The 22978-nt window shown below is 37.7% G+C and overlaps 2 pseudogenes; one reads left to right on the top strand and one right to left on the bottom strand.

Moving 5' to 3' along the window:
• The window catches only part of LOC107158238, a 39612-nt pseudogene extending 27060 nt beyond the window's left edge, over window positions 1-12552 (top strand).
• Window positions 12553-14895: 2343 nt separating this feature from the next.
• Window positions 14896-21327, bottom strand: LOC125620333 (annotated as a pseudogene).
• Window positions 21328-22978: the final 1651 nt, after the last annotated feature.

The following is a 22978-nucleotide window of genomic DNA, read 5'->3' as shown; positions in this document are numbered from 1 at the left end:
GATTCCATTGCCATCCTGCTGCCAAGAAGTCAGGCATTCAGTTGCTGTAAGAGGTGTCCAGGAAAATATCAGATATTCTATTACAAGGAGACAGAGAAACAGTGGATAGTGGAAGATAAGTAGAATTCTCTGTCAAATTAATCATTAATATCTTAAGGTCTTCCAGTACACTGGAAAAATAGACTATATGTTATTTTACAGTAAAAATAAGGAAAATTCTCTCTCTCTCTCTCTCTCTCTCTCTCTCTCTCTCTCACACACACACACACACACACACACACACACGGGGCAGGGATTGTGCTGGAGTAAAACATGATCAAATGTAAGTTGAAGGAAAAAAATGAATTAAGAAAGATTCTAAAAGAGACGAGAGGGACAAACAGGAGAACATTTATAATGGTAACAGGAGAGAGACCGCTACCACAGGCTGCATGAGGGCAGATAGGATTTGCAGGGATTCCTGATTGATCCCGAGCTGCCCCTGCATGTTCTCCATGAGGCACATGGGGATGCCCATTTCTGAGGCCATGTCTGGGCTGTTATTTTGTCTGCAAGGGAAGAGGTGGAATTAGTTAGAATTCCTGTCTCTAAGCTTAGCAAGCACTTTTACCAGTTTATACTGCCTTCAGAACGTCACAAAATTCCCCAGTATTGCCACATATTTTGTGTTTCAGTGAGAAAAATAAGGGTATTATTTGCACAATTTGATCATATTATAGAATACTTAAAAATAGTCCAATGCAAAAATATTGTTATGCAATATTCATCTATATAAATATTGACTTATATAGATTTATCTATATTCAAACATTCTTATGAACAAAAGTTTTCATGTTTTGAGGTGCTCATTAAACAGTTTATTATAGACACTAAGAGGGAAGTAGAGCAGGTTCAGAAGAAGTTTGCTTTACAAATTGGCTATATGTAAGAAGAAATCAATGTCTATTGATTTATTGAACCAAGAATTATGTTTTGTTTACTTTGTGCATAGATTAGGGCCTAGATGCTTGTTTCTGACTTCAATGAACCATAGGTTTGTTCTGAAGAAAAGTAACTGATAAACAGCACCTGTGCTTATATACAATGTGCCTCCTGATATTGAATATTTAATGCAATCTCCTGTAGAACATAGTTCCATATGCTTTCCTTCACTTTCTGTCCTTGATCCCATGTCCCTGGATTGTTTCAGTATGATGCTAGGCCCTTTCTCCTGTCCTACAGGCTAGCACACTGCATCTTTATCTCTACCCTGCAATAGGATTCTCTTTTCCTATTTTCTAACCCAGGTATAATTTTAGATTGAACTATTATTCCATTCACATTGAGCTTATTATTTATCTACCTTCTTGTGTACGTAGATTAATTCTTCTTTACCTCTCATATTCTTTAATCCAAGTTTTGCTTTAAAACCTATTCAGTTTGCTTATTTCTTATGAGGCTCTCTGTTCAGAGAAGGTATATTACTTTGCATTCTCAAAGGTGATGATGAAGCATTTTCTGATGAACCATGACTTTTTTTTCTCTGAACAATGCTTTTTGAAAAGTATACATAATCGTACCACTGTTTTTTTAATGGAACTTAAAATAATTTTTAAATTGTGAAACATAAGAAATGAGTAATGATCTCTGCTAGTAGTGCTGTAACTGTTTCTTTGTTTATATGGTTTTCTAACTTCTCTATATCAATCCCTGTATCCTGAATTGATTCTGGCATAACTAACACATTAGTTCTTTTGTGATTCATACATATTTTATTTAGGAGTTCCATTTTCCACTGTTATTCTACATTAGTAAAGAATTTGTTTAGATATTTGCTTCTGTCCTGATGGGGCAAGGAACACCAGACATAATGCATTTCTAAACCACAAAAAAGCACCACATAGATGGATGAAGTGTCAATTTTCAAGACCCTGTGCATCAGACAACAAAGTTTAGTGATAGTGATCCCTGAGAGTTGTAACAAACAAAAGTGGGAGTGTGAATGGTCCATCTTGCTGATTTAAGAGAGATTCAAACAGTGACACAGGTGGAGAGAACTTAGTCCTGTGGAGTCCCCAGTTTGAGGGGATGGAGTTGACATTCAACAGGGGAAAAAGCACTAGAATGCTGTACACAGTACCAAAGAGAAGGAGCCAACTGCCAAGGGAGATGTCTGGAGCACTGTAGGGCCCACCTTGGCATCTGCTGGATGCTGGTCAGTGCAGCTGGAGGAAGTCCTACCAAAAGGATTAGAGAAAACTTTATGGGATAGAAGTTAGAAGGAGTGATGTTCCCACCAGCTAGCCTAGAAAACTTCAGGATTCTTAGATAATTAGAGAAAGTACATCAAAGGTCTCTCCTCAGAATTGGGTAGTAATTAATTAGGAAAAGTACACCAAAGGGTCTCCTCTCAGAATGGGGAATAATTAACCCTAACTGATCAGGGCCTAACAATTCTCCTAAACAACCTAAAAGGATAAACTGTTTCCAAAGTAACCTCAAAATTGGGTGTCTTGGGCTGGGGTTGCAGCTCAGTGATAGAGTGCTTGCCTAGCATGTGTGAAGTATTGGATTTGATCCTCAGCACCATATATAAATAAATAAAATAAAAGTCCATCAATAACTAAAAAACAAAACAAAACAAAACAAAAAACTGGGTGTCTTACGTGGCCACATCAATGTTTATAGCTGCTTAATTCACAATAGCTAAGCTGTGTAGCCAATCTAGGTGCCCTTCAACAGATGAATGGATAAAGAAAATGTGGTGTATTTATACAGTGGAATACCAGCCTTAAAGAAGAATGGAATTATGGCATTTGCTGGTAAATTGCATGGAACTGGAGACTATCATGCTAAGTGAAATAAACAAATCCCCAAAATCCAAAGGCCAAATGTTCTCTCTGATATGCAGATGCTAATACACAATGAGGAGTGAGGGAGAATAGAAGGTCATTGGATTAGACAAAGGGGAATGGAGGAAAGGGAATAAGAAAGACAGTAGAATGAATTAGACATAACTTTCCTATGTTCATATATGAACACACCACCAGTGCAACTCCACATCATGCACAACCACAAGAATGGGAAGTTATACTTCATGTATGTATAATGTGTCAAAATGCACTCTACTGTCATGCATATCTAAAAAGAACATATTTTAAAAATCTAAAAAATAAACTAGGTGTCTTAGTACATTTTATGTTGCTAAAAAGATTACCACAGGCTGAGTAATTTAAAAGGAAAGAGACTTATTCTGGCTCATGGCTCTGGAGGCTGGGAAGTCTGAAACATGGCGCTGGCAGCTGATGAGGGTTTTCTTGCTGCATCCTGATATTGCACAGGCCATTGCATTGCAAGAGAATACCATGTAAGAGAGGGAGTGGAAGCCTGTCATGTATAACTAATTATGGCAAATAAAAAAGATATAAAAAAGAAATTGTCAAAATTTTTGAAAAATCATATATTTGTTAAGAGAATTATATATGGAACGTATAAAGCACAAATGCATTTTAAAAAGCAAGTAACCCGATTAAAATGAGCAAAATACTTGAATAAACATTTCTTCAAAGAGTGGGCACAGGTATCAAAGAAGTACACTGAAGATGTGCAACGTCATTGGTCATTAGAAAACTGCCATTCAAAATCACAATGTAATGCTGCTTCCCTCCTGCTAGGATAGCTGTACTAAAAATATTCATGATAATGAGTATTGGAGAGGATGTGAAGAAATTCAAACACTTACATACTGCCCATGGGAGTGTACAATGCTATGGGCCCTTTAGAGCAGTCTGGAATTTCCCCCAAATTATAAAAGAGTTACCACATTATCTACTGATTTCACTCCTATGTGTGTACTCAAGAGAAATAAAAATATGTATATATCTGTTCATAATAGCATATTCTTAGAAGCTAAAAGATGAAAAAAATATAAATGTCCATCAATGGAAAAATGATTAAAATGTGGTCTCCATGAAACACAATGTTATTTGTCAAGAAAACAAAAAATGGATACCTCCTAAACACTGATGAACCTCAAAATGTTATACTAAGTAAAGACATAGATGAAGACCACATATCATAAAATGTTATTCATATGAAATATACAGAATAGGCAAAGAAAACAGATTAGTATTTTCCAGGGGTTGGGGGAAGAGAAACAACCTGGAGGGATTGCTTAATGGATTTTGGATTTCTATTTAGGTGATGAAAAAATCTGGAACTAGAGACTGGTCAGGTTGCTTGACATAGGGCATTTACTTCATGCCAAAGAATTGTGTCTTTCAAGATAGTTACAGGCATAATTCTGTGTTGTGTGCATTATACAATGATTTTTGTAAAACTCAGTATGACTGCAGTATGTAGATTGATTGTGAGAGGCCCCAGAAGATTGATTTCGATTGTACCATTCACCTAGGCAGGTCATGTGGAGTTTCCTCAACTGAACAGATTCTTGTAGATTTAAAAGTACTGACTGCCTTTTACTCATTCTTGAAAAACCACAACATAGAAAAAGTGCTATCATTTGATCTTAAATACAATGTTATTTTGTTCCCTCCAGAATATGTGCACTTTGGGTTGCTATGCTTCAAAATGGCCTCGTCTAAATGTTTTCTACCAGGAAAATAATCTCATGTTGAATCTATGCTGCTTAAACTGAAAGCAGTGAAGAGCTACTTTGTAATAATAGGCTCAATTCTAGGAAACATATTTCTTTTCTGTTTGGAAAAAATAAGAATTTGATTTTAAAAACTTAAATATATAGCAAACTGCAAAAAAGCATCCAAGAACAACAAAATAAACCACTTCTCCTGAAGGTGCCCATGAACCTGGCATTCTCCCCACTGGGTACTATGTCTCTCTCACGGGCCAGCACAATTTCATGGAATATGCAGCTCCTCTTTGGCTAGAGCATCACCAAAGAGCTTCACAGTTTTCCAAGTAATGGTGTCTGTGTACCACGTGCAGTTTTCACAGTATTTACGGAGACTTTTTATTCTTTGTAGTTCCTGGGGTAACAAATTATAAAAACATAAACAAGGCTTATTATTTTAATATGTGTCCCAGCATTTGTGAGGGGGTACTGGGGGTTGAACCCAGGGATCCTTAACTACTGAGCCATATCCTCAGCCCTGCCTTTACTTTTCATTTTTTTTTTATTTTGAGACTTCTTAACCACTGAGCCAAATCCTTAGTTCCCCCTTTACTTTTTATTTTTTATTTTAAGATATGGTCTTAACAAGTTGCATAAGTTCTCACTAAGTTGTGGAGGCTGGCTTTAATGTTGGATCCTCCTGTTTAAACCTCCAAAACTGCTAGAATTACAGGCATGCACCCACCGCTGCACCTGGCTCCAAAATTCTTGATAGTGAGAGACATGTGAATATGTATAAAAATAGGTTGAAATGCTTATTGAAACAGAGGAGTAATTATCAGAATGTAAGTATCAGTAGAACTTAAGCAATGAGGAAAATCTAAGTTTCCTTTATTGGAGAAATTTTGTTTGTTTTGAGAAGCAAAGTAGAATAGAGGGAAAAAAAATAGAATATAGGAAAGAAGAGAGGGGACCCACAAGGTGGAAATGGACTCGGCTATTATGAAGTCAGAGACTTATGGTTCTCCTCTAAATTTGTCATGGAAAAAAAAAACCTAGGGAAAAGGAATATTCCCAACTTGCAACTTTGGTAAAATCTACACTCGTATGTGTTTGTTGGATAGTCTTGCATTTGGGGATAGAGGTTTCAGGAGGTGCTGTATCTATTTCTGTCTCAGATTACCATAAAACCTGGTTACTCACCTTCAACATGACTGCAAAAGGTGATGACAGCAAGGTCTCAGTCAGCCCTGAAATCACCCAAATGTCACAGCAAGTTTGTGGAAATCATACCTTGATATGCTCTCCTTGTTGGGAGGGCACACAGTTCAGATGTCATGTTTGAGTTAGAGAAATGCTTTTGTTCTAATGGGGGTCCCAGCAGGGAGAAGAAGTACCCCATTTTTAGTATGTGGAAGAGAACTCTCAATGTATGTTCACAGGAAAGAGAATGAGGGCTCATGCCAAAGAGTCTCAGTTTTATGGTATAGATATGAGGTATCTTCCAAAACCTCATTTGTGAGACAATTCAAGAAAGTTCAGAGATGAAATGACTGGGTTATGAGATCCTTAATCTAATCAGTGCATTAATCAACTTGAATGGATTATCTGGGTGGTAACTCTGGCCATGAAGTCTTTGGCTAGAGGAAGTTGGTCAGTGGAGGTGTGTCTTCTTCAAGGTTTATATTTTGTGAGCCCAGCTTAGTCTTTCTCTGCTTCCTAGTGCCATGTCTTGAGCTGCTTTCCTCCACCACACCATTCTGCCATGATGTTCTGCCTTACCTCAGGCTCAGAGCAATGGAGTTAGCTGTCTGTGCACTGAGACCTTTGAAACCATAAGCCCCCAAATAAACTTTTCCTCCGCTAAAATTGTTCTATTCAGGTCTCTTGGTCACAGCAATAAACTAGCTGACTAAAACATTTGTAATTCTCTAAATTCTTTACCATATTTCATGTGTCAAGATACAGTATCTTAGATACAGAATCTGAGTTCTTTGCCTGAAGTTGGCTCTAAAATAAGCAGTGGAAAATGATTTAGAGATAACATGCTATCAAAAACTAGAGATGGTCATATAAACTGAAGCATTGAAAACAATGTAAATCTGTTTTAATTGACAAACAAAAACAGAATTTTCACTAAGGAGCTATTAAGAATATACAAACACACACATATAAAGATCTCACCCCTAATAAAAGGATCATATAACAAAACTAAGCCACATCTCCAGCCCTTTTTAGTTTTTATTTTGTTATAGGGTTTTTCTATGTTGCTTAGGGCCTCACTAAGTTGGTGAGGCTGACTTTGCACTTGTGATCCTCTTGCCTCAGCCTTCTGAGCCACTGGGATTACAGGTGTGTGCCACTGCCCACAGCTTACTTGAAGAATCCTTAAAAACATGAACCACAATGTCACCAATACCCATTTTCCAAATAGAAAAAAAAATTCAGATGATATCAGATATATTAAGGTTTGACAAATTTACAGAGCATTTGTAATTCTCTTAGAATGATATTTTCTCCCTTCTTTGGTAGGGGTACTAGGGATTGAACTAAGGGGCACTCAACCACTGAACCATATTGCTGAGAGCCACGGCAGAGTCTGTATGGCCCCTGGCATTTTGCCAACAGTATTGATTGACAGGCAAGGCATTACTATCCGCCTCTGCCGCAACTTTTGAGTTCTGGCACTATTTTGGAGTTCTCGTGGGGATTTCCGGGGATTCCCCGAGAGTTCCCATTGGTTGGGGAAGTGCAGGAGGAGGGATTTACGGGAGAGATATTTCCGGCTGGGGGTTCCTGGACAAGCGTTCGGGAGGATTCCCCGGGAGCTGTGTGAAGTGTTTTCCTGCAGTTCAAAAATAAAGTTTGTTCCTGCTTCAGTGGCTCGTGATTTGTGCCCAGCCAGACTGCGGCACCATATCCCCAGCCCCTTTTGTGTATATTTATGTAGAGACTGGGTCTCACTGAGGTGGTTAGCACCTTGCTTTTGCTAAGGCTGGCTTTGAACTCACAATTCTCCTGCCTCAATTTCTAGTCATAGAAGCTTTGGTTGTATGTATGTATGTATGTATGTAGTTTTGAGGTTTCAAATGCTCTCACACATATGTCTACCATGCTGCCTTCACAATGGCCTAGCTAATGCCAGTTCATTAATTCACTGCTGGTGCACAGAATATTGCTGATTATCTCTGAAGGCTGGAAAACGAATTATCTCATGGTGACATGTGAAAAAACTTTCATTACATATCTCTAATATTGATTTATACATGTGATAACAAACACATATGTAGATATGCAATATGTGTTTATATGAATATACATATATTCTTAAATATCATATGTCTATATTTTCCTTTTTTTATACAAATCAAATAATGTTTCTTTTGCTGCTGTAGTATCAAGACAAAAAGAGGTGAAAGATTTTTGTTGTATTTGAAGCACATATTTTTTATAAGATAGGTATTTATCTATTAAATACAAGGTATATTGGTACATGATATTTACTCTGAGAAACACAGAGAACATCTCTACAAAGTGTATAGTCTTTGTCAAAGGTAAAAGATGCTTAAGATTGTGAAAAACTTCTATAATGAAAATTATACAACAGTGAAGAAAGAAAATAAAGAAGACATTAAAATATGGAAAGACCTCCCATATTCATGTACTGAGAGAGTTATTGGTGAAACAGCTGTACTATTGAAAGACATCTACAAATTAAATGTCATCCTCATCACAATACCTATGACTGTCTTCACTGAACTAGATAAAAACAATCCCCAAATTCACATAGAGGCACAAAAGATCCTGAATAGACATAGTAGTCTTGAGTAAAAAGAACAAAGCAGGAGGCATCACAATACCTGATATCTAGGCACATTACAAGACCATAGTACAAAAATAGCATGGAATTGCCATAAAAAATGACAACTAAACCACAGGAACACAATGGAGGACCCAGAAAAAAGCCATGCATCAAAGGTCAACTGATTTTTGACCAAGGTGCCAAAATTATGCATTGGACAAAGGATAATCTGTTCAATAAATGGCGTTTGGAAAATAACATCCACGTGTAGAAATTGAATTTAGACTCCCAAATCTTGCCCTCTGCAAATCAACTGAAAACAGATCAGAGATTTTTTTTTTTAAGTTGTATATGGACTCAATGCCTTTATTTGTTTTTATGTGGTGCTAGGCTCGAAGCCAGTGCCTCACACTTACTTGCGAGGTAAGTGCCCTACCACTGAGCTACAATCCAGCCTCCAAGATCAGAGACCTTTAATGAAAGATCTGAAACTCCGAAACCACCAGAGGGAGACCACAGGGGAAACACATTACCATCTTGGCACAGATGATGATGACTTCCTTGGTAAGACTTGGAAAACATAGGAAACAGAAGCAAGAATTGACAGATGGGATTATGTCAAATTAAAAAGCTTCTGCAAAGCAAAGGAAACAATTATTAGAGTGAAGAGATAACCTTCAGAATGAGAGAAAAATCTTTGTTAGCTATTCATCTGACAGAGGATTAATATCCGAACACATAAAGAACTGAAAAAACTTAACAAAAAAATTAATCCAATTTTAAAAATGGGCCAATAATTTGAATAGACATGTCTTAAAAGGAGAAATTGAGATGGCCTATAAACATATTAAAATGCTCAATATCTTTAGCCATTAGCAAAATGCATATCAAATCCACAATGTGATTCTATCTCCCCGAGGTAGGATGGCTATTATAAAAAAATAATAAAAATAACAAATGATAGTGAGGATGCAGTAAAGTATTATTCAGTCATAAAGAAGAATGAAATCCTGTCATTTGTAGGAAAATGATGACAAAGGAAGACATCATGTTAAATGGAAAAAGCTAGATGTAGAAAGAGAAGTGTCATATATTCTCTCCCATTTGTTGAAACAACACCAATGACAACAAAATTTCCTTTAAGTATCCTGAAAGTAGAAGAGGGACTATAAGGGACTGGGGAGGGGTCAAGAGCAGGGGCCTGAAAGAGAAAGTAGGGATATAGTATAAGAGTGGATGGACATGATCTATGCACACATAAATATGTCACAGCAAGTCCAATTAATTCCTACAATTAATATATGTCAATAATTAAAAAATAAAATGCATAAAAAGGAAAATATTCACCTTAAAATATATGTTGCATTTCAATCCTATTAGATCAGTAGTAATAATGTTAAATTTTTTACAGACATTACTCATTAAATTTAATGTATTCCTCAGTACAAATTTTGTTGTAGCTGTAATTATCCTCATTTTATAGAAAACATAGTTTAGGGATTTTGAATACTTTCTATAGGAGTTTATCATGACACAAAGCTCCTGTACTTGGTTCAAATGATTAGCAAATGTGTTAAAAAAGGAAAGTCAAAATTCAGTTTAATTAGTGCTTATTATTCTTCAAAATTGGATTAGAAAAAATGGACTAGAACACTCTAGTACTATCTATCTCTACCTTCACCCTTGAATTTTGAAAGTTTGATTGTCCACTTTATAAAGAATAGCCTAAGTAATTGTGAATTTATTTTTTAATATTTTATTTTATTTTTTGCTCTTATACCAAATTTCAATGGGCTAAGAGGAACTGAAGAGACGAAATGGAAGAGAGTACCAGTGGAGAATTCCATTGACTTACTGGTGTGTAGTGATACCCACCTTCCCCTTTCTGTCCTTCCTTCCCTATGGGAAATAAGGGTTGCCACTTTCTGTCCTCTTCATAAACTAAGGGAGGACTCAAAGACCCTCTGTAAGACTGACAGGTGCTTCCTGGAACAGGGGACAGTAGCATTGGTTTATGACTCATGTCCCCAAATATCAAAATCAGTCTATGTAAGTGGATTGTGGCAAAATAGGGAAGAAGATGGTTAAAGTTGTGGACATTTCCCCTCCCTATGTACAGCTAAGCATGTGCACATGGATTTTTCTCCTGGGTGGATTCTCTGGGGGTTTCTGGACTTGGGTCACCTTTAGAGAAGCCCAGCCCAAGATGTCTACCTTTCAAGAGGCACCAACCTCAAGACGGAGACTGTATTGGAAGAGTGGATCCCCAGAAGACAGGGTTTCAGGGTAGGAATCAGAAGAAAACTACAATAGGAAAGTGCTAGTGGGAAATCATGTCAGGTGAATCTGCAAAGAACTGAAACCTCTTTAACTCCCAGAAGGCATTAACAGCAGATCAGTAATGCCTCCCCTAAGAAGGGTTTCTTTTCCTGCATCCCCTGCACTCCATGGCCACAGCTTGAAGCATCATGAACATGAACTAGTCTATTTGGTGGGAGATAGAGCTGAGAAATGAAAAGAAACTGCCATACTTCTTAACCATTTACCTGTGAGGTCAAATCTGGCCTGAGCAGTGTGTATTAGTGGTATGTGAGTGGAAAGCAGAAACAAGGGGCTGGGAAACTGAGAAGCAGATCTGAGAGGAGATTTTTAAATTTAAGTCGAGTGGAACTTTTTTGCTTTTTTGTTTGTTTGAAAGTAAAATACTATGTGAGCATAACTGATGAGCTAGTGGTAAGAAAAATGATCTGATAAAGTACATCAGAGAGATATTTTGAAAAAGAATAAAGTTGCTGTCTGTTTTCACAAAACGAGATATGAACTGTTTAAAAAGTAAGAAAAATAACTAATTTGAGGAGCAAAAATAATCTAAATCTGAAATAGAAAACAATATACTAAGTCATGAATGTGGGAGTGGATGAACTTATTTTATTTTCCCTTAAAGTCTTTGTTAAGGATCAAAGATATAGACACTAGAACAGACATCCTGTGCCTAATAGAAGAAAAAGTCACCCCAAATCTTCATCATGTTGGATTGGGACCTGACTTCCTTAACAGGACTCCAAAAGAGTGAAAAGTAAAATCAAGAATCAGTAAATGGGATGGATTCAAACTAAAAAGCTTCTTCTCAGCAAAGGAAACAATCAAGAACATCAAGAGAGAGCCTACAGAATGGGATAAAATCATTACCACATGCACATCAGATATAGCACTAACTTCCAGGATATATAAAGAACAAAATGACTTAACACCAAAATAACTAAAAACAACAAACAAACAAATAAATAACCCGATCAACAATTAGGCTAAGGAACTAAGCAGACACTTCACAGAAGAAGAACTACAGTCAACAAATATATGAAAAAATGTTCAACATTTCTAGCAATTAGACAAATGCAAATCAAAACTAAGATTTCATCTCACTCCAGTCAGAATGGCAATTATCAAGAATACAAGCAATAATAAGTGTTGGTGAGGATGTGGGAGAAAAGGTACACTCATACACTGCTGGTAGGACTGAAAATTAGTCTGACCACTCTGGAAAGCAATATGGAGATTCTTTAGAAAACTTAAAGTGGAACCACCATTTGACCCAGTCATCCCATTCCTTGGTTTATACTGAAAAGACTTAAAAACAGCATACCTCAGGGACACAGCCACATCAATGTTTATAGCAGCACAATTCACAATAGCTAAACTATGGAACCAACCTAGGTGCCCTTCCAAAAGATGCATGGTAGGTATTCTGACTGTGGAAACAGACAGCGAAACATTCCCCCGTGAGCAAACTCCTGGTGGGGGGAGGGCATAACTGGCGCCTTGATTTCCACAATTGGAATGCCCAGCAGTTTTCCCCTGAGGCTATTAAGATATGGGGATGCACTATCTGGTTTTCATAGTAATGTCCTTGGATGTGAGAGGCTTTGTGTTTGTATTAACCTGGACCTCATCTCAGTTATCTAGCCTTCAGGGTTAAAGGAATACTGGTTAGAGTGTAGTCATGGTGATGAGTAATATGTAACCTTTTTAAATAAACTCAGCAGGAGGGAGGAGCGAAGACTTCTTCTTCTTCACTTCACTCCTCTCCATTCCACTTCTGTCTGCCCTCTTGTACCCTGTGTCTGTTCTTTTGTGGTTCTCTTCACAGGTTTTCTCCACAGGTGTTCGTTACAATACATAGATCAAGAAAATGTGGTATATATACACAATGGAATATTACTTAGCCTTAAAGAACAATAAAATTATGGCATTTGCAGGTAAATAGATGGAGCTGTAGAATATTATGCTAAGCAAAATAAGCCAATCCCCGCAAACCAAAGGTCAAATGTTTTCTCCGATAAAAGGATGCTTATCCATAATGGGGGGAAAGGTAGGGAAGAATGAAGGAACTTTTGATTGTGCAGAGGGGAGTGACAGACAAAGATGAAAAATCAAGAGGGTTGCATGTGATGTGTAGGAAAATAGGAAGATGCCTCATATTTTTCCTACTGTAGGAAACATAGGATTTATCTTCAGAGATCTTTGTGGAGAAAGATCTGGTTGGCTTTAACGTGGAGAAACACTTCCCACACTATGTGTGTGTGCTTCCCCATGTGGAAGACAGAGTAAACTGCCTTCTAGACTCTCCCTGTGAGAGGCATGTGATTGAGATTCTGCCTTGCAAATATACTTTGGTGGGACTTATCTGGAGATATGAGCAACCCAAAGATGCAGCTTTTCTTTCGGGTAGTGTTTGCTTATTGCAAATGTGAGAAAGGGGAGGGAACTACCCAGTGAAAGCCACCACTGGAGAGCTTCTGGCCTTTCATCTGGAGATCATGGTGGCCGGTCCTAGTGGCTGTGGCATCCTCTTGAGACACCTTCACTGTATGGTGGCACCATTCTTGATGGAACAGCTGGAGCGTCTGACTCTCTCATCCTGCTGGGATATCTGTGTGCCACCTACAGTTCTTAAAAATTAAATTAGTTTTTATATAAATTGCTAAGGAAATTGTTATTAGCCATTAAGAACTCTAAATAACACACATTCTAAAACTATTGTGGTGGTTTAATACATTTTAACAACAAATTATTCTTGATTTTACATTCTGTTATCAGGTCATAGCAAACATGTACCCAAGTGACTTCTAAGAAATGATGTCATGGTAGGAAGACAGAGGAAATAAAAGGATGCAAGAAGGTTCAGATCTTGTAAGATTATAGTGAAGATTCTCAAAAGGACAGAAAGGAATTTATTTTACGTTTGAATTAAAGCTTCTTGTTTTGTGATTGTAAAAGTTATTCTCTAAACTGTAGGAAAGAGAAAAGACTAAAAAATGGGGATTAGAAAACAGAGATGTAGGGCCTAGGAATAAGGCAGTAATTCCCCAAAGGACATAACTAAACGGAGAAGTGGAGCCTGCACTCAGACTTGCATTCTCAACAGGGGAAATTCCTCTGTTAGTATCCAGATGTCCCATCACTGAGTAGCAGCCTCTACCCAGCTGAGAACTGTACACTGTGTGTGTCCTGGAGCCAAGCGAGGTGTCCAGGATCTCCCCTGTTAACAGGCAGTGTTAACAGACCCAAGACCACTTGGCAGGTGTGATGCTCCAATGTGCCCAATAGATTTATTCAATTTTGTCAGATATTTTCCCATGTTGAAAACACTCTAATCTTGTCCCAGAACAAAAGTAAATCTTGAAAAACAGCATGACAGTATCAAAGGGTGGAACATGTGGGGGAAAAACAATCCATTCTGAACAGAACTGCATGACGTCTCCTCAATGTAGAAAGCAACCCAGTTATGCAATTTAACCTCTCTTTTGAGTTCCAGTTCAAGATTTCAAATATAAAATCGCTTCAGTTATTGGTATTAAGAAAACATTGCTTTCATATTTAAATTTTAACTCTCATGGTCCAACAGAAATGCATCTTGATTGCAAGTTTGGTTGAGTGGCAGTTGTTTCACATTCTAAAGTTCCCTGCTTGATTTATTCCCTGGGAAGAGGGGACTAGACAGAGTTCTTTTCTTCCTTGGATCTTTAGAGTATGTTACATGGTATGGGAAAGGGTAGGGTGTGGATATGGCTATTGGTTTGCTGCTTTCCATCTGATTTGATTTATCTGTTGCTGAAGTTTCATGCTCTCATTCTTGAATCCCTCTTCGAGAAGTCGATCCTATTCCTAAAGGAAACTTGTACAGCTTACTGTGATTCCCACATTGCCATCTTAGTTCCCCTTTGGGTATTTCTATTAATCCCTCAAGAACTTTTGACACTTGTTCTTGACATTCTTTCCTCCCTTAACTTGCATCTCCCCCGCCCCCTCTGTCTTAGTTTCTCCTGAGTTTCCTATTTCTGCTAACATTTTCCCTAGCCTTGCTCCAGCTTCAGAACTGATGTTGTCTTATAATTTCTAAAATATCTATGGCCTAGAATTCCATTCTTGAATCCCTTCACTCATATGCAACACAATTTGTGGTTGTGTGTGTGTATATATACACACACAATCACAAATATATATATATATATCCTTATCTCTGATTAACACATGTGTAGCTAGGTAAGAAGGACAGACAAAATGCAATGGGAAGGTAGCTATGTGATGCAGAATCAGAATTTAGTACAAGTCTCCAAAGTCTGGGTGGCAGATGCAACAAAAGTATGTTGAAACCACTGGAGCCTGAAGTAGCCCATAGGATATTCCTGGGCCAACATGCAGATTCAGTACAAAAGTGGAGTAGTACTCAAATAGCCAGAATGTATTGGCCATATGAACACTCAGCCAATTTGCTTAAAAATGGGTAGTTGGTCAAGAGTCTTCTACTCATTATTGTGCTCCCAGGTATCAAGTTATACTAGTTTTGGGAGAAACAAAAATCCCGCTTAGTAGGATGGTTGTATCACTATGCAGTCCGATGTAAAAAGGTTATCTATAGCTCATGGAATCAAAGTGTCCTTATTTAGCAATTGAGAAAATAATGGTCTCTGAGCCATTAGGTGAGGATTTGATCACAAGTGCCTTACAGCACTTGTGCTATGCTTAGTAATTAATAACTACTGTTTAATAACAATAGCATAAGGAAAAATTTCATGGTATTTTATCCAGCAACTAGATAAATTTTCATAGCCAGAGATGGACAGAGATAAAAGCAGATAGGAGATGAGAAATGTAGTAGCGTAACTGGATGGGATATTCTTCTTTTGGAGGCATGAAGTTCTCATCCTTACACTTTGTTTTTGACTTGGGGCACTGGAAGAGAAAACTGAGATGTTGTGGTCAAATACCAGAAATTTCAGAGCTGGAGTCCTCTCTTGTTCCCCCATTGCCTGGGCCCTGTCCTGCTGCATCTTCTCAATCAACTGATTCACATGTTCCTGGTAACTCTTTTCTTTCTGTTCCATGATCTGCACATTCTTCCTTTGGATTTCTTCCAACATTTTCTTTGTAGCTTCTGCAGATTCAGCCTTTATATGTTCCACTGAGGAAGAAAAGCAAAGAAATACAGATGTTAAGTTGTACATATTTCTTGTGTTTTTACCCTTTAAAAAATTCTTATATCATTGAGAATTGTGGTAAATTTTGCATCAGAAGATCGATGATTGAACATGCCAGTTAAGGTAAAACTACCAGAGAACTAAGAATGATACTTGCTATTCTCTTCCTTCTTTTCTTCCTCTCCCTCCTTTCTTTCCTCCTTCCTCCCTCCCTCCCTCCCTCCATCCCTCCCTTCCTTCTTTCCTTCCTTCCTTCCTTCCTTCCTTCCTTCCTTCCTTCCTTCCTTCCTTCCTTCCTTCCATTCTTTCTTTCCCTTTTGGTACTGGGGATTGAAACCAGGGAGTGCTTAACCACTGAGCCACATATCCAGCCCTTTTTAATATTTTATTTAGTGACAGAATCTTCCTGAGTTGCTAAGTGCCTCACTTATCTGCAGAGGCTGGCTTTGAACTCCTGATGCACCTACATCAACCACCCCAGTTACTTGAATTAGGGGCATGGGCCACCACGCCCGCTGCTATTATTTCTTTATAATGATAATTTTATGTGGACCAATACTGTCAACAAACACTTCTAGGCTTTCCAACTAGTCTCAGTGTTTTCAGTTGTTCTCACCTGCAACCTCTTTTTCTTTTTTTGTGAATGAGTGATCAGTTTGTAGGAGTGCATCTGCCACATCCTCCTTGTAATCCAAGTATTTTTGCAACATCTGTTCAGCCTAAACAGGAGCATTCAAATGAGGAAATAGAGACTATGGATTAAAGAAAAACCAACCTGCAATACATCTCTTAATTCAAGTGTTCCCAGCCATGTAACAATTCATTTTACAATTCAAGTAGCATTTCAAAGTGATTAGGTCTAAAACTTAACCCTGGATTCCCTGTCAAACTGATCCTTCCCAGTCACTTCAGTTTTAGCAACTAGTAACAGTTCATCCAACTATATCCTTGATATCTTGTTTTCCCTTCACATGTCCCTCATATAACCATCAGATATTACCAGAACCTGTCACTTGTCACACACTGCACCAAAATACACTAGCCCAAGGCATCATCACCTCTTACCGCAGTCAGTCCTTCTCAGAGCAACAAGAGTTTTGCCATATTACTTTCAGAAAAAAATTACTCTTACACTCAAAACCCTCTATTGACGTTCTTTCTGTTCAGCCAAATGAATTTCAAGCTGATTTCAGTGTCCTTCAAAGCACTCATTTTTCTGGCCTCTGGCTTTATCTTCTGAAGACTCTTCTTTACTTCCTGCTCACAGCACATAATTTTTTTTTTTTTTTGCTACTCCTGGAACATGAGCCAATGAATTCTTCAGGGACCTTTTTTGTTGTTTGAAACTTCCTTCTCCTACATATCCTTTTGTTTCGCTGGCTTCTTTGAATAGTCTGCTGAAATTTTACCTCATCTGATATAATCATGTTAAAATACTGTATTTTATGTTCAACATCCCTTACAGCTAGGGTGCATAAATGATTAAACTCTTGCCAAAAATATAATCATAAATATTACATGGTAAATCTTGGAAAGCTCCTAAAGGGAGTCTAATCATAGCCCTTCTCATGTCTAAAACACTCCCCACCTTTTTTTCTCCATCTACAAAATGGAGCTAAAGGCTGACACAAACAGCCCTCTTAAAACATGAACTCAGCTTGAGGCAAACCTTGTACAAAGATGCTGGGACTAAGACAAATGTGGGATCATCAGAGAAGCACTGGGTGCTCTCCTCCTCACTTCTTGGATGCAAGAAAGAAACTTTTGCTCTTTTGAAGCCATTGGTGCTTTTTCTCTTCAAATAATATGTAGCCAAACCTAATTCTAACTGATGTAATCTGAGAATACCAGTCTAGAAAAATTGTTAACGGCACAGATCATGTTACTCAGATTTGCATACAAGCAGTACCACTTGTTACCTGGGTGATCTTGAGACAGTCTTTGTCCTTTTCTGTGCCTCAATTTTCTTTTTAAATTAATGGGTATATTAATAATAAATAGTTTTTTGATTTGATGTGATGATTAATTGGTTTAAACTCTAGAACACAGTAAGAGCAATAAAAGTATTTATTGCTACTGTCATTAAAATTATTTGTAAGACATAATTTGTTTATTACTGTTTGTACTTAGAAAGAACTTGCTTTTCTTCAGTGAATTTGCCTTTTATTTCTGTTTTTAAATTTATTTCTCCCCAGCAACTTGACAAGTACCTTACACACATGTCAAAATGAATTGTTGGAAAATGACTGGATGATTGGATGAATGAATGAATTTCACAAACATCTTTGGGGACTGTGTGATCCCAAGAAAGAACCTATGTATCTCATGGTAAGTTCTCTTACTGAATGAATCAGTCAGTGGGCAAATAAAAGGCAGAGGCACTGCATACCAAGCCCAGTGTCTTCCTTGTTTCCAGGGGGTTTAAAAGAGTCTTATAGGGATTCTGACTGTGCAAATATACAGAGAAGTGTTCCTCTGTGAGCAAACTCCAGGGAGGTAATAGGAACTCTCTTTCCCACCCTTAGAATGCCCTGTGGTTTCTCCTAGGAACTAGTAAAATAACTAAATACATGTGCAACATCTAGCTGCAGTGGCAATGACTGTATGAGAAGGCTTTATGCTAGAGTCTTATGAGCCTCGACCTTGATCTCAGGCACATAGTTTCTGGGAATAAAGGAACTTGCTTGTTAGGAAACTACAGTGTTTCACCAGGCTCCAGTGCTCCTGGATCTGCCTGCCTAACAGTAACAATGGACTTTCTTGAGAGCAGCACAAAGTTCCTGACATTACATATTGTAACTGTAAAATGTAACTACAAAATAAGCAATCTTACTGATAGAATACACAATAATGTAGTTATGGTACTAATGACCTAATGTAACCTATTGATATACATAAACCTGGCCACTTGGACAAGCAGCCATTTTTCCTGCCTCTGCATCTTGTCTCTGTGTCTCTTATTATTTTCCTTACAGAGTCTCCTCAGCAATCCCCAGAAATGGTACCAGCTACATCTATCCCCTTTCCACGATCTATCCTCTTTCCACGATCCTGATATTAGTTTTTCTTCAGCTCTTATTTTTTCTGAATAAAGAGATGGTAACCGCCTGGCTTAGAAAATGTCCCCTGCTTCACTTCTTCTTCCAGAGGACCAAAAATATCTTGAAATAAAGTTGTGCAACTATCCGGTGATCCTTCCCTGTTTTGCTTACAAGGGTCATCTCGCTTTCCTTCCAGATGGACCTGTAAAGCTACCAAACAGCACAGACAGAAAAGTGAACCCCTGAGCAGAAGGTTAATCACAGCTACTGGAAAATGCTTCTCCTGTAGAAACTGTGGCATCTAAATGGGAACATTCTCTTCACTTCACCATGACATCCTATAACATCCCTAAGAAAAGTTCTTGCTGCCAAAAATTTTTTATTTGTGATTTTCTGAAGCTGTCTTCCCCTAGATTTCCTGCTTTCAGAGAGTGATTCTAAAGCACAGGTATTATTTCATATGAAGCATTTATCTTTCAGGTTTCTAATTTCAGGACTATTTCAGAGCACAGGCATGGGAGTGAGGCAAGCCTACATGGATTTTCTGAACCCACTTCACTGGGACTTTGTGACCTTGATGTGAATGGACTGAGGATTCCATATCTGTGAACCAGAAGGAGCAATAACCATCTTGAAGATTATATGAGGTGATGCAGACTGTAAGCCAGGGTGACTTTCTAGAAGTACTGAGTAAAAATAAATAATTAATTAATACATTCTTTAATATTAGAATATTTTTGAATATTTTATAATAGGCTAATGAAGTAATGATGATTATATCATAATTATACACTTTGTTGTGGAAGATATGGAAAAATTAACAAAAATGGACTTTTTTTTACATAAAGATCTTATTATCAGTGTCTCTCTCTTGGTTTTCTATTTTTTTTTCTGTCAGCATACATAAAAAGCGATAAATTATTAGGATTATTTTAAAAAGAATTTCATTCCCCCAGATAACTAGCAGGGAACACAACAATAATGTGTCTTCTTTAACTTTAAAGGAAAAAAAACTAAATTAAGAATCTTTTTATAAATGCATTGTACAATTTAGGTAATTGCTAAAAACATAAAATGCATTGTTCAGAAATAAACAAAAATGACTTTTTGGTGGGAATCTTGGATTTTTAGAGAGTGAAGACTAGGCATAATCTTTCAATAATGATTGCAAATATGTATACATTAGTGAGTTTTACTGTTCTGTGGTCCAAGAAGAATACTTTTCTCAAGAAGGACCAATATTTTTCTGCCTGTCATGACACAGAACACCAAACATACCCCTAATTCCTTCTGGAACTTTTGGCCAACATCCTTAAAAGAGTTCTTCATGAAGACTTGTATGGCCTCTCTCTCACAGGCCCTGTGCACGTCCAACAGTTCCTTGAGGATCTCTGTGCGCAGCTGCACCTTCTGGCCCATCTGCTGGTTATAGTGGGCAAAGGCCTTCTGCACAGCAGCAGAATTCTCTATCTGGGCCAGGGCCAGGACTACATTTTCCATGCAGGGCAGATCCCCACTGCAGATGGCATTGAATAGGTCAACACCAGGCTCTGTGGACCTATAAAAAATAATTTTAAAAAATAGTGACTGTCAGCTGATGGACAGAGTACTCAGTATAGTTTCAAGTAAGCCTCACAGATAATAATTTTAACAATTTCATTAGGAATAACAGTGATGGAATAAGCTGTTAATCTCTAGGTTCACAGGAGATTAAACCTTCTTTGTGTCCCTTTTTTCCTAAAAGGAAGATTTGGGTCAAATGGATCAGGGTAAAGATTTTGAGGACCTAGATATTGGGTACAGGTCTTTTATAACCCTTCATAGTTATTTTTTCACTTCTTTTCTCCCCTTTACTTCCAATTTCCTTTTGTTGCTATGTATAAAAAAGGGCAAGGAGAAAATTTAGCGCTTTTTCTTTTCTCTCCTTGTAGTACAGGTAACCAGCCCTGTGTCTGGTCTATGTAAATGGGTCTTCCCAAATATGCTCTTACGAGAGCTTCTGGTAGGTGACCAGTTCACCCAGGTTTGCCAGGGTATTGCTGGTTGCAGCCCTGAAAACCTCTCACCCCAGGAAAACTTAGCCTCAGGCAAGTTAGAGTAGCTGTCATACTACAAGAAACAGCACTTCGCAACTCCATCCTGGGCCTGCTCTTTCTATAGTAATAAGTAATTTCTCTATGTATGACTTGTGATTTGTCTTTCCTTCTTTGACCTTTGTTAAATTCTGGATTTGTATATTTAAATGCCTGTATGATATCCCTTACTGTATACATCAGATGAAACTCCAGATTAAATACTTAAATAAAAACAACTGCATCCACTCTGAAAACCTAGTCCTCCTGCTATTACTATGTCAGTAAGTAGTATACCATCTGAGTCGTTGTTGAGCTTGAAACTGTGGAGATAGGCTGAAAACATTCTTCTTATTTCCTCCATACATCCATATTCCCTTCATTATCAAGCATTTTGGATTTGACATTCAAAACATGTTCAGATGTGATCCACTTTGACCATTTCCACTGCCATAATCAGTCCCCAATTAAAACTAAACAATTACAAAGAGGAGCTACCTTATAATTACTTCCCTAATAGAACCCAATGCATTTTTTAAAAAAATACTCACAAAGATAGGTATAAATATAAATCAGAAAACTTGACCTTGCTGCCCAGAATTTCCCCAAATCTTTTGGAGGCCTTTCCTGTTCATATTTACATATTTGGACTAACCAAAGCAGAATTGTCTGAATTTACACATTAAATGGAAATATTGAAATGGATTAAATTTACCCTGCCCTAAAATTGAGAACAACTTTCTTATTCTGAATATAGAAGCTGAGTGGTTGACCAGTCACTTCACAGCCTAATTGGTGCCCAGGAAGCTGAGAATGGAGATTGCCCCTCACCAGGCCTGTCTAGCACAGGTGAAATCTGCATGTGTGTATCCCTGCCTTTTGTCCCACCTCACTGCCTCTTCTCCTTTAAAAGCTTTGCTCACCTTCAGAGATTTACAAGAGGGATTTTTTTTTAGTATCACTTTATACTTGTTCATTTTATTTTCAATTTTGCTCTTTTAAAATACAACATCTGTAATTTTGCCAGGATGGTTATTTCAAGTACATTGGTTTTATGAAATTTGTGATATATGGTCTCATTTACCTTGTAGTTGCAAAATCTAAGCTAAGCCAAGTTGTTAGAGGAGAAACATGACCTATATCTTCTTCTTCTTTTTTTCTTAATGTTTTAATTAGAGCATTACAGTTATGCATTATAGTGGGGTTTGATATAATCATATATGCATGGAATATAGTTTCCTCCATTTCAGTTCTAGTACATTCTCTTTTTCTCCCCTCCTTCCTCTTCCTCTACCCTACAGGTCTTCCTTCTGTTTAGTTGATGGTGCTTTATAGATAGACACAAAGGTGGAATTCACTGTGGTATATTCATATATTTACATAAGATAATTTGGTCAGATCCTTTCGCTGTTCCTTCCTTTTTACCTCTGTCCTCCCTGCCCCTCAATCCCTTGCCTCTACTCTGCTGATCTCCCCTTTGGTTTTCAGGGGATTCTCCCCATGCCATTTTTCTCCCCTTATTTCGCTCTAGCTTCTGCTATGAGAGAAAAGGAACTTTACAAACAATAAGTTTCTTCTCTTTTCCTTCAAATCTGTTTTTTTGTGTGTGTTTTTATTATTTTTTATTTTTTTAAATTTTTATTGTTGGTTGTTTAAACCATTACATAGTTCTTGATATATCAAATTTCACACTTTGATTCAAGTGCGTTATGAACTCCCATTTTTACCCCGTATACAGATTGCAGAATCACATCAGTTACACATCCATTGATTTACATATTGCCATACTAGTGTCTGTTGTATTCTGCTGCCTTTCCTATCCTCTACTATCCCCCCTCCCCTACCCTCCCCTCCCCTCTTCTCTCTCTACCCCCTCTACTGTCATTCATTTCTCCCCCTTGTATTATTTTTCCCTTTCCCCTCACTTCCTCTTGTGTGTACTTTTGTATAACCCTGAGGGTCTCCTTCCATTTCCATGCAATTTCCCTTCTCTCTCCCTTTCCCTCCCACCTCTC

The sequence above is a fragment of the Marmota marmota genome, unplaced genomic scaffold (genome assembly GCF_001458135.2).
Source record: "Marmota marmota marmota unplaced genomic scaffold, marMar, whole genome shotgun sequence".
NCBI classification, from domain to species: domain Eukaryota; kingdom Metazoa; phylum Chordata; class Mammalia; order Rodentia; family Sciuridae; genus Marmota; species Marmota marmota.
The sequence above is the reverse complement of the archived record's forward strand: the minus strand, read 5'-3'. Positions and strand labels throughout refer to the sequence as shown.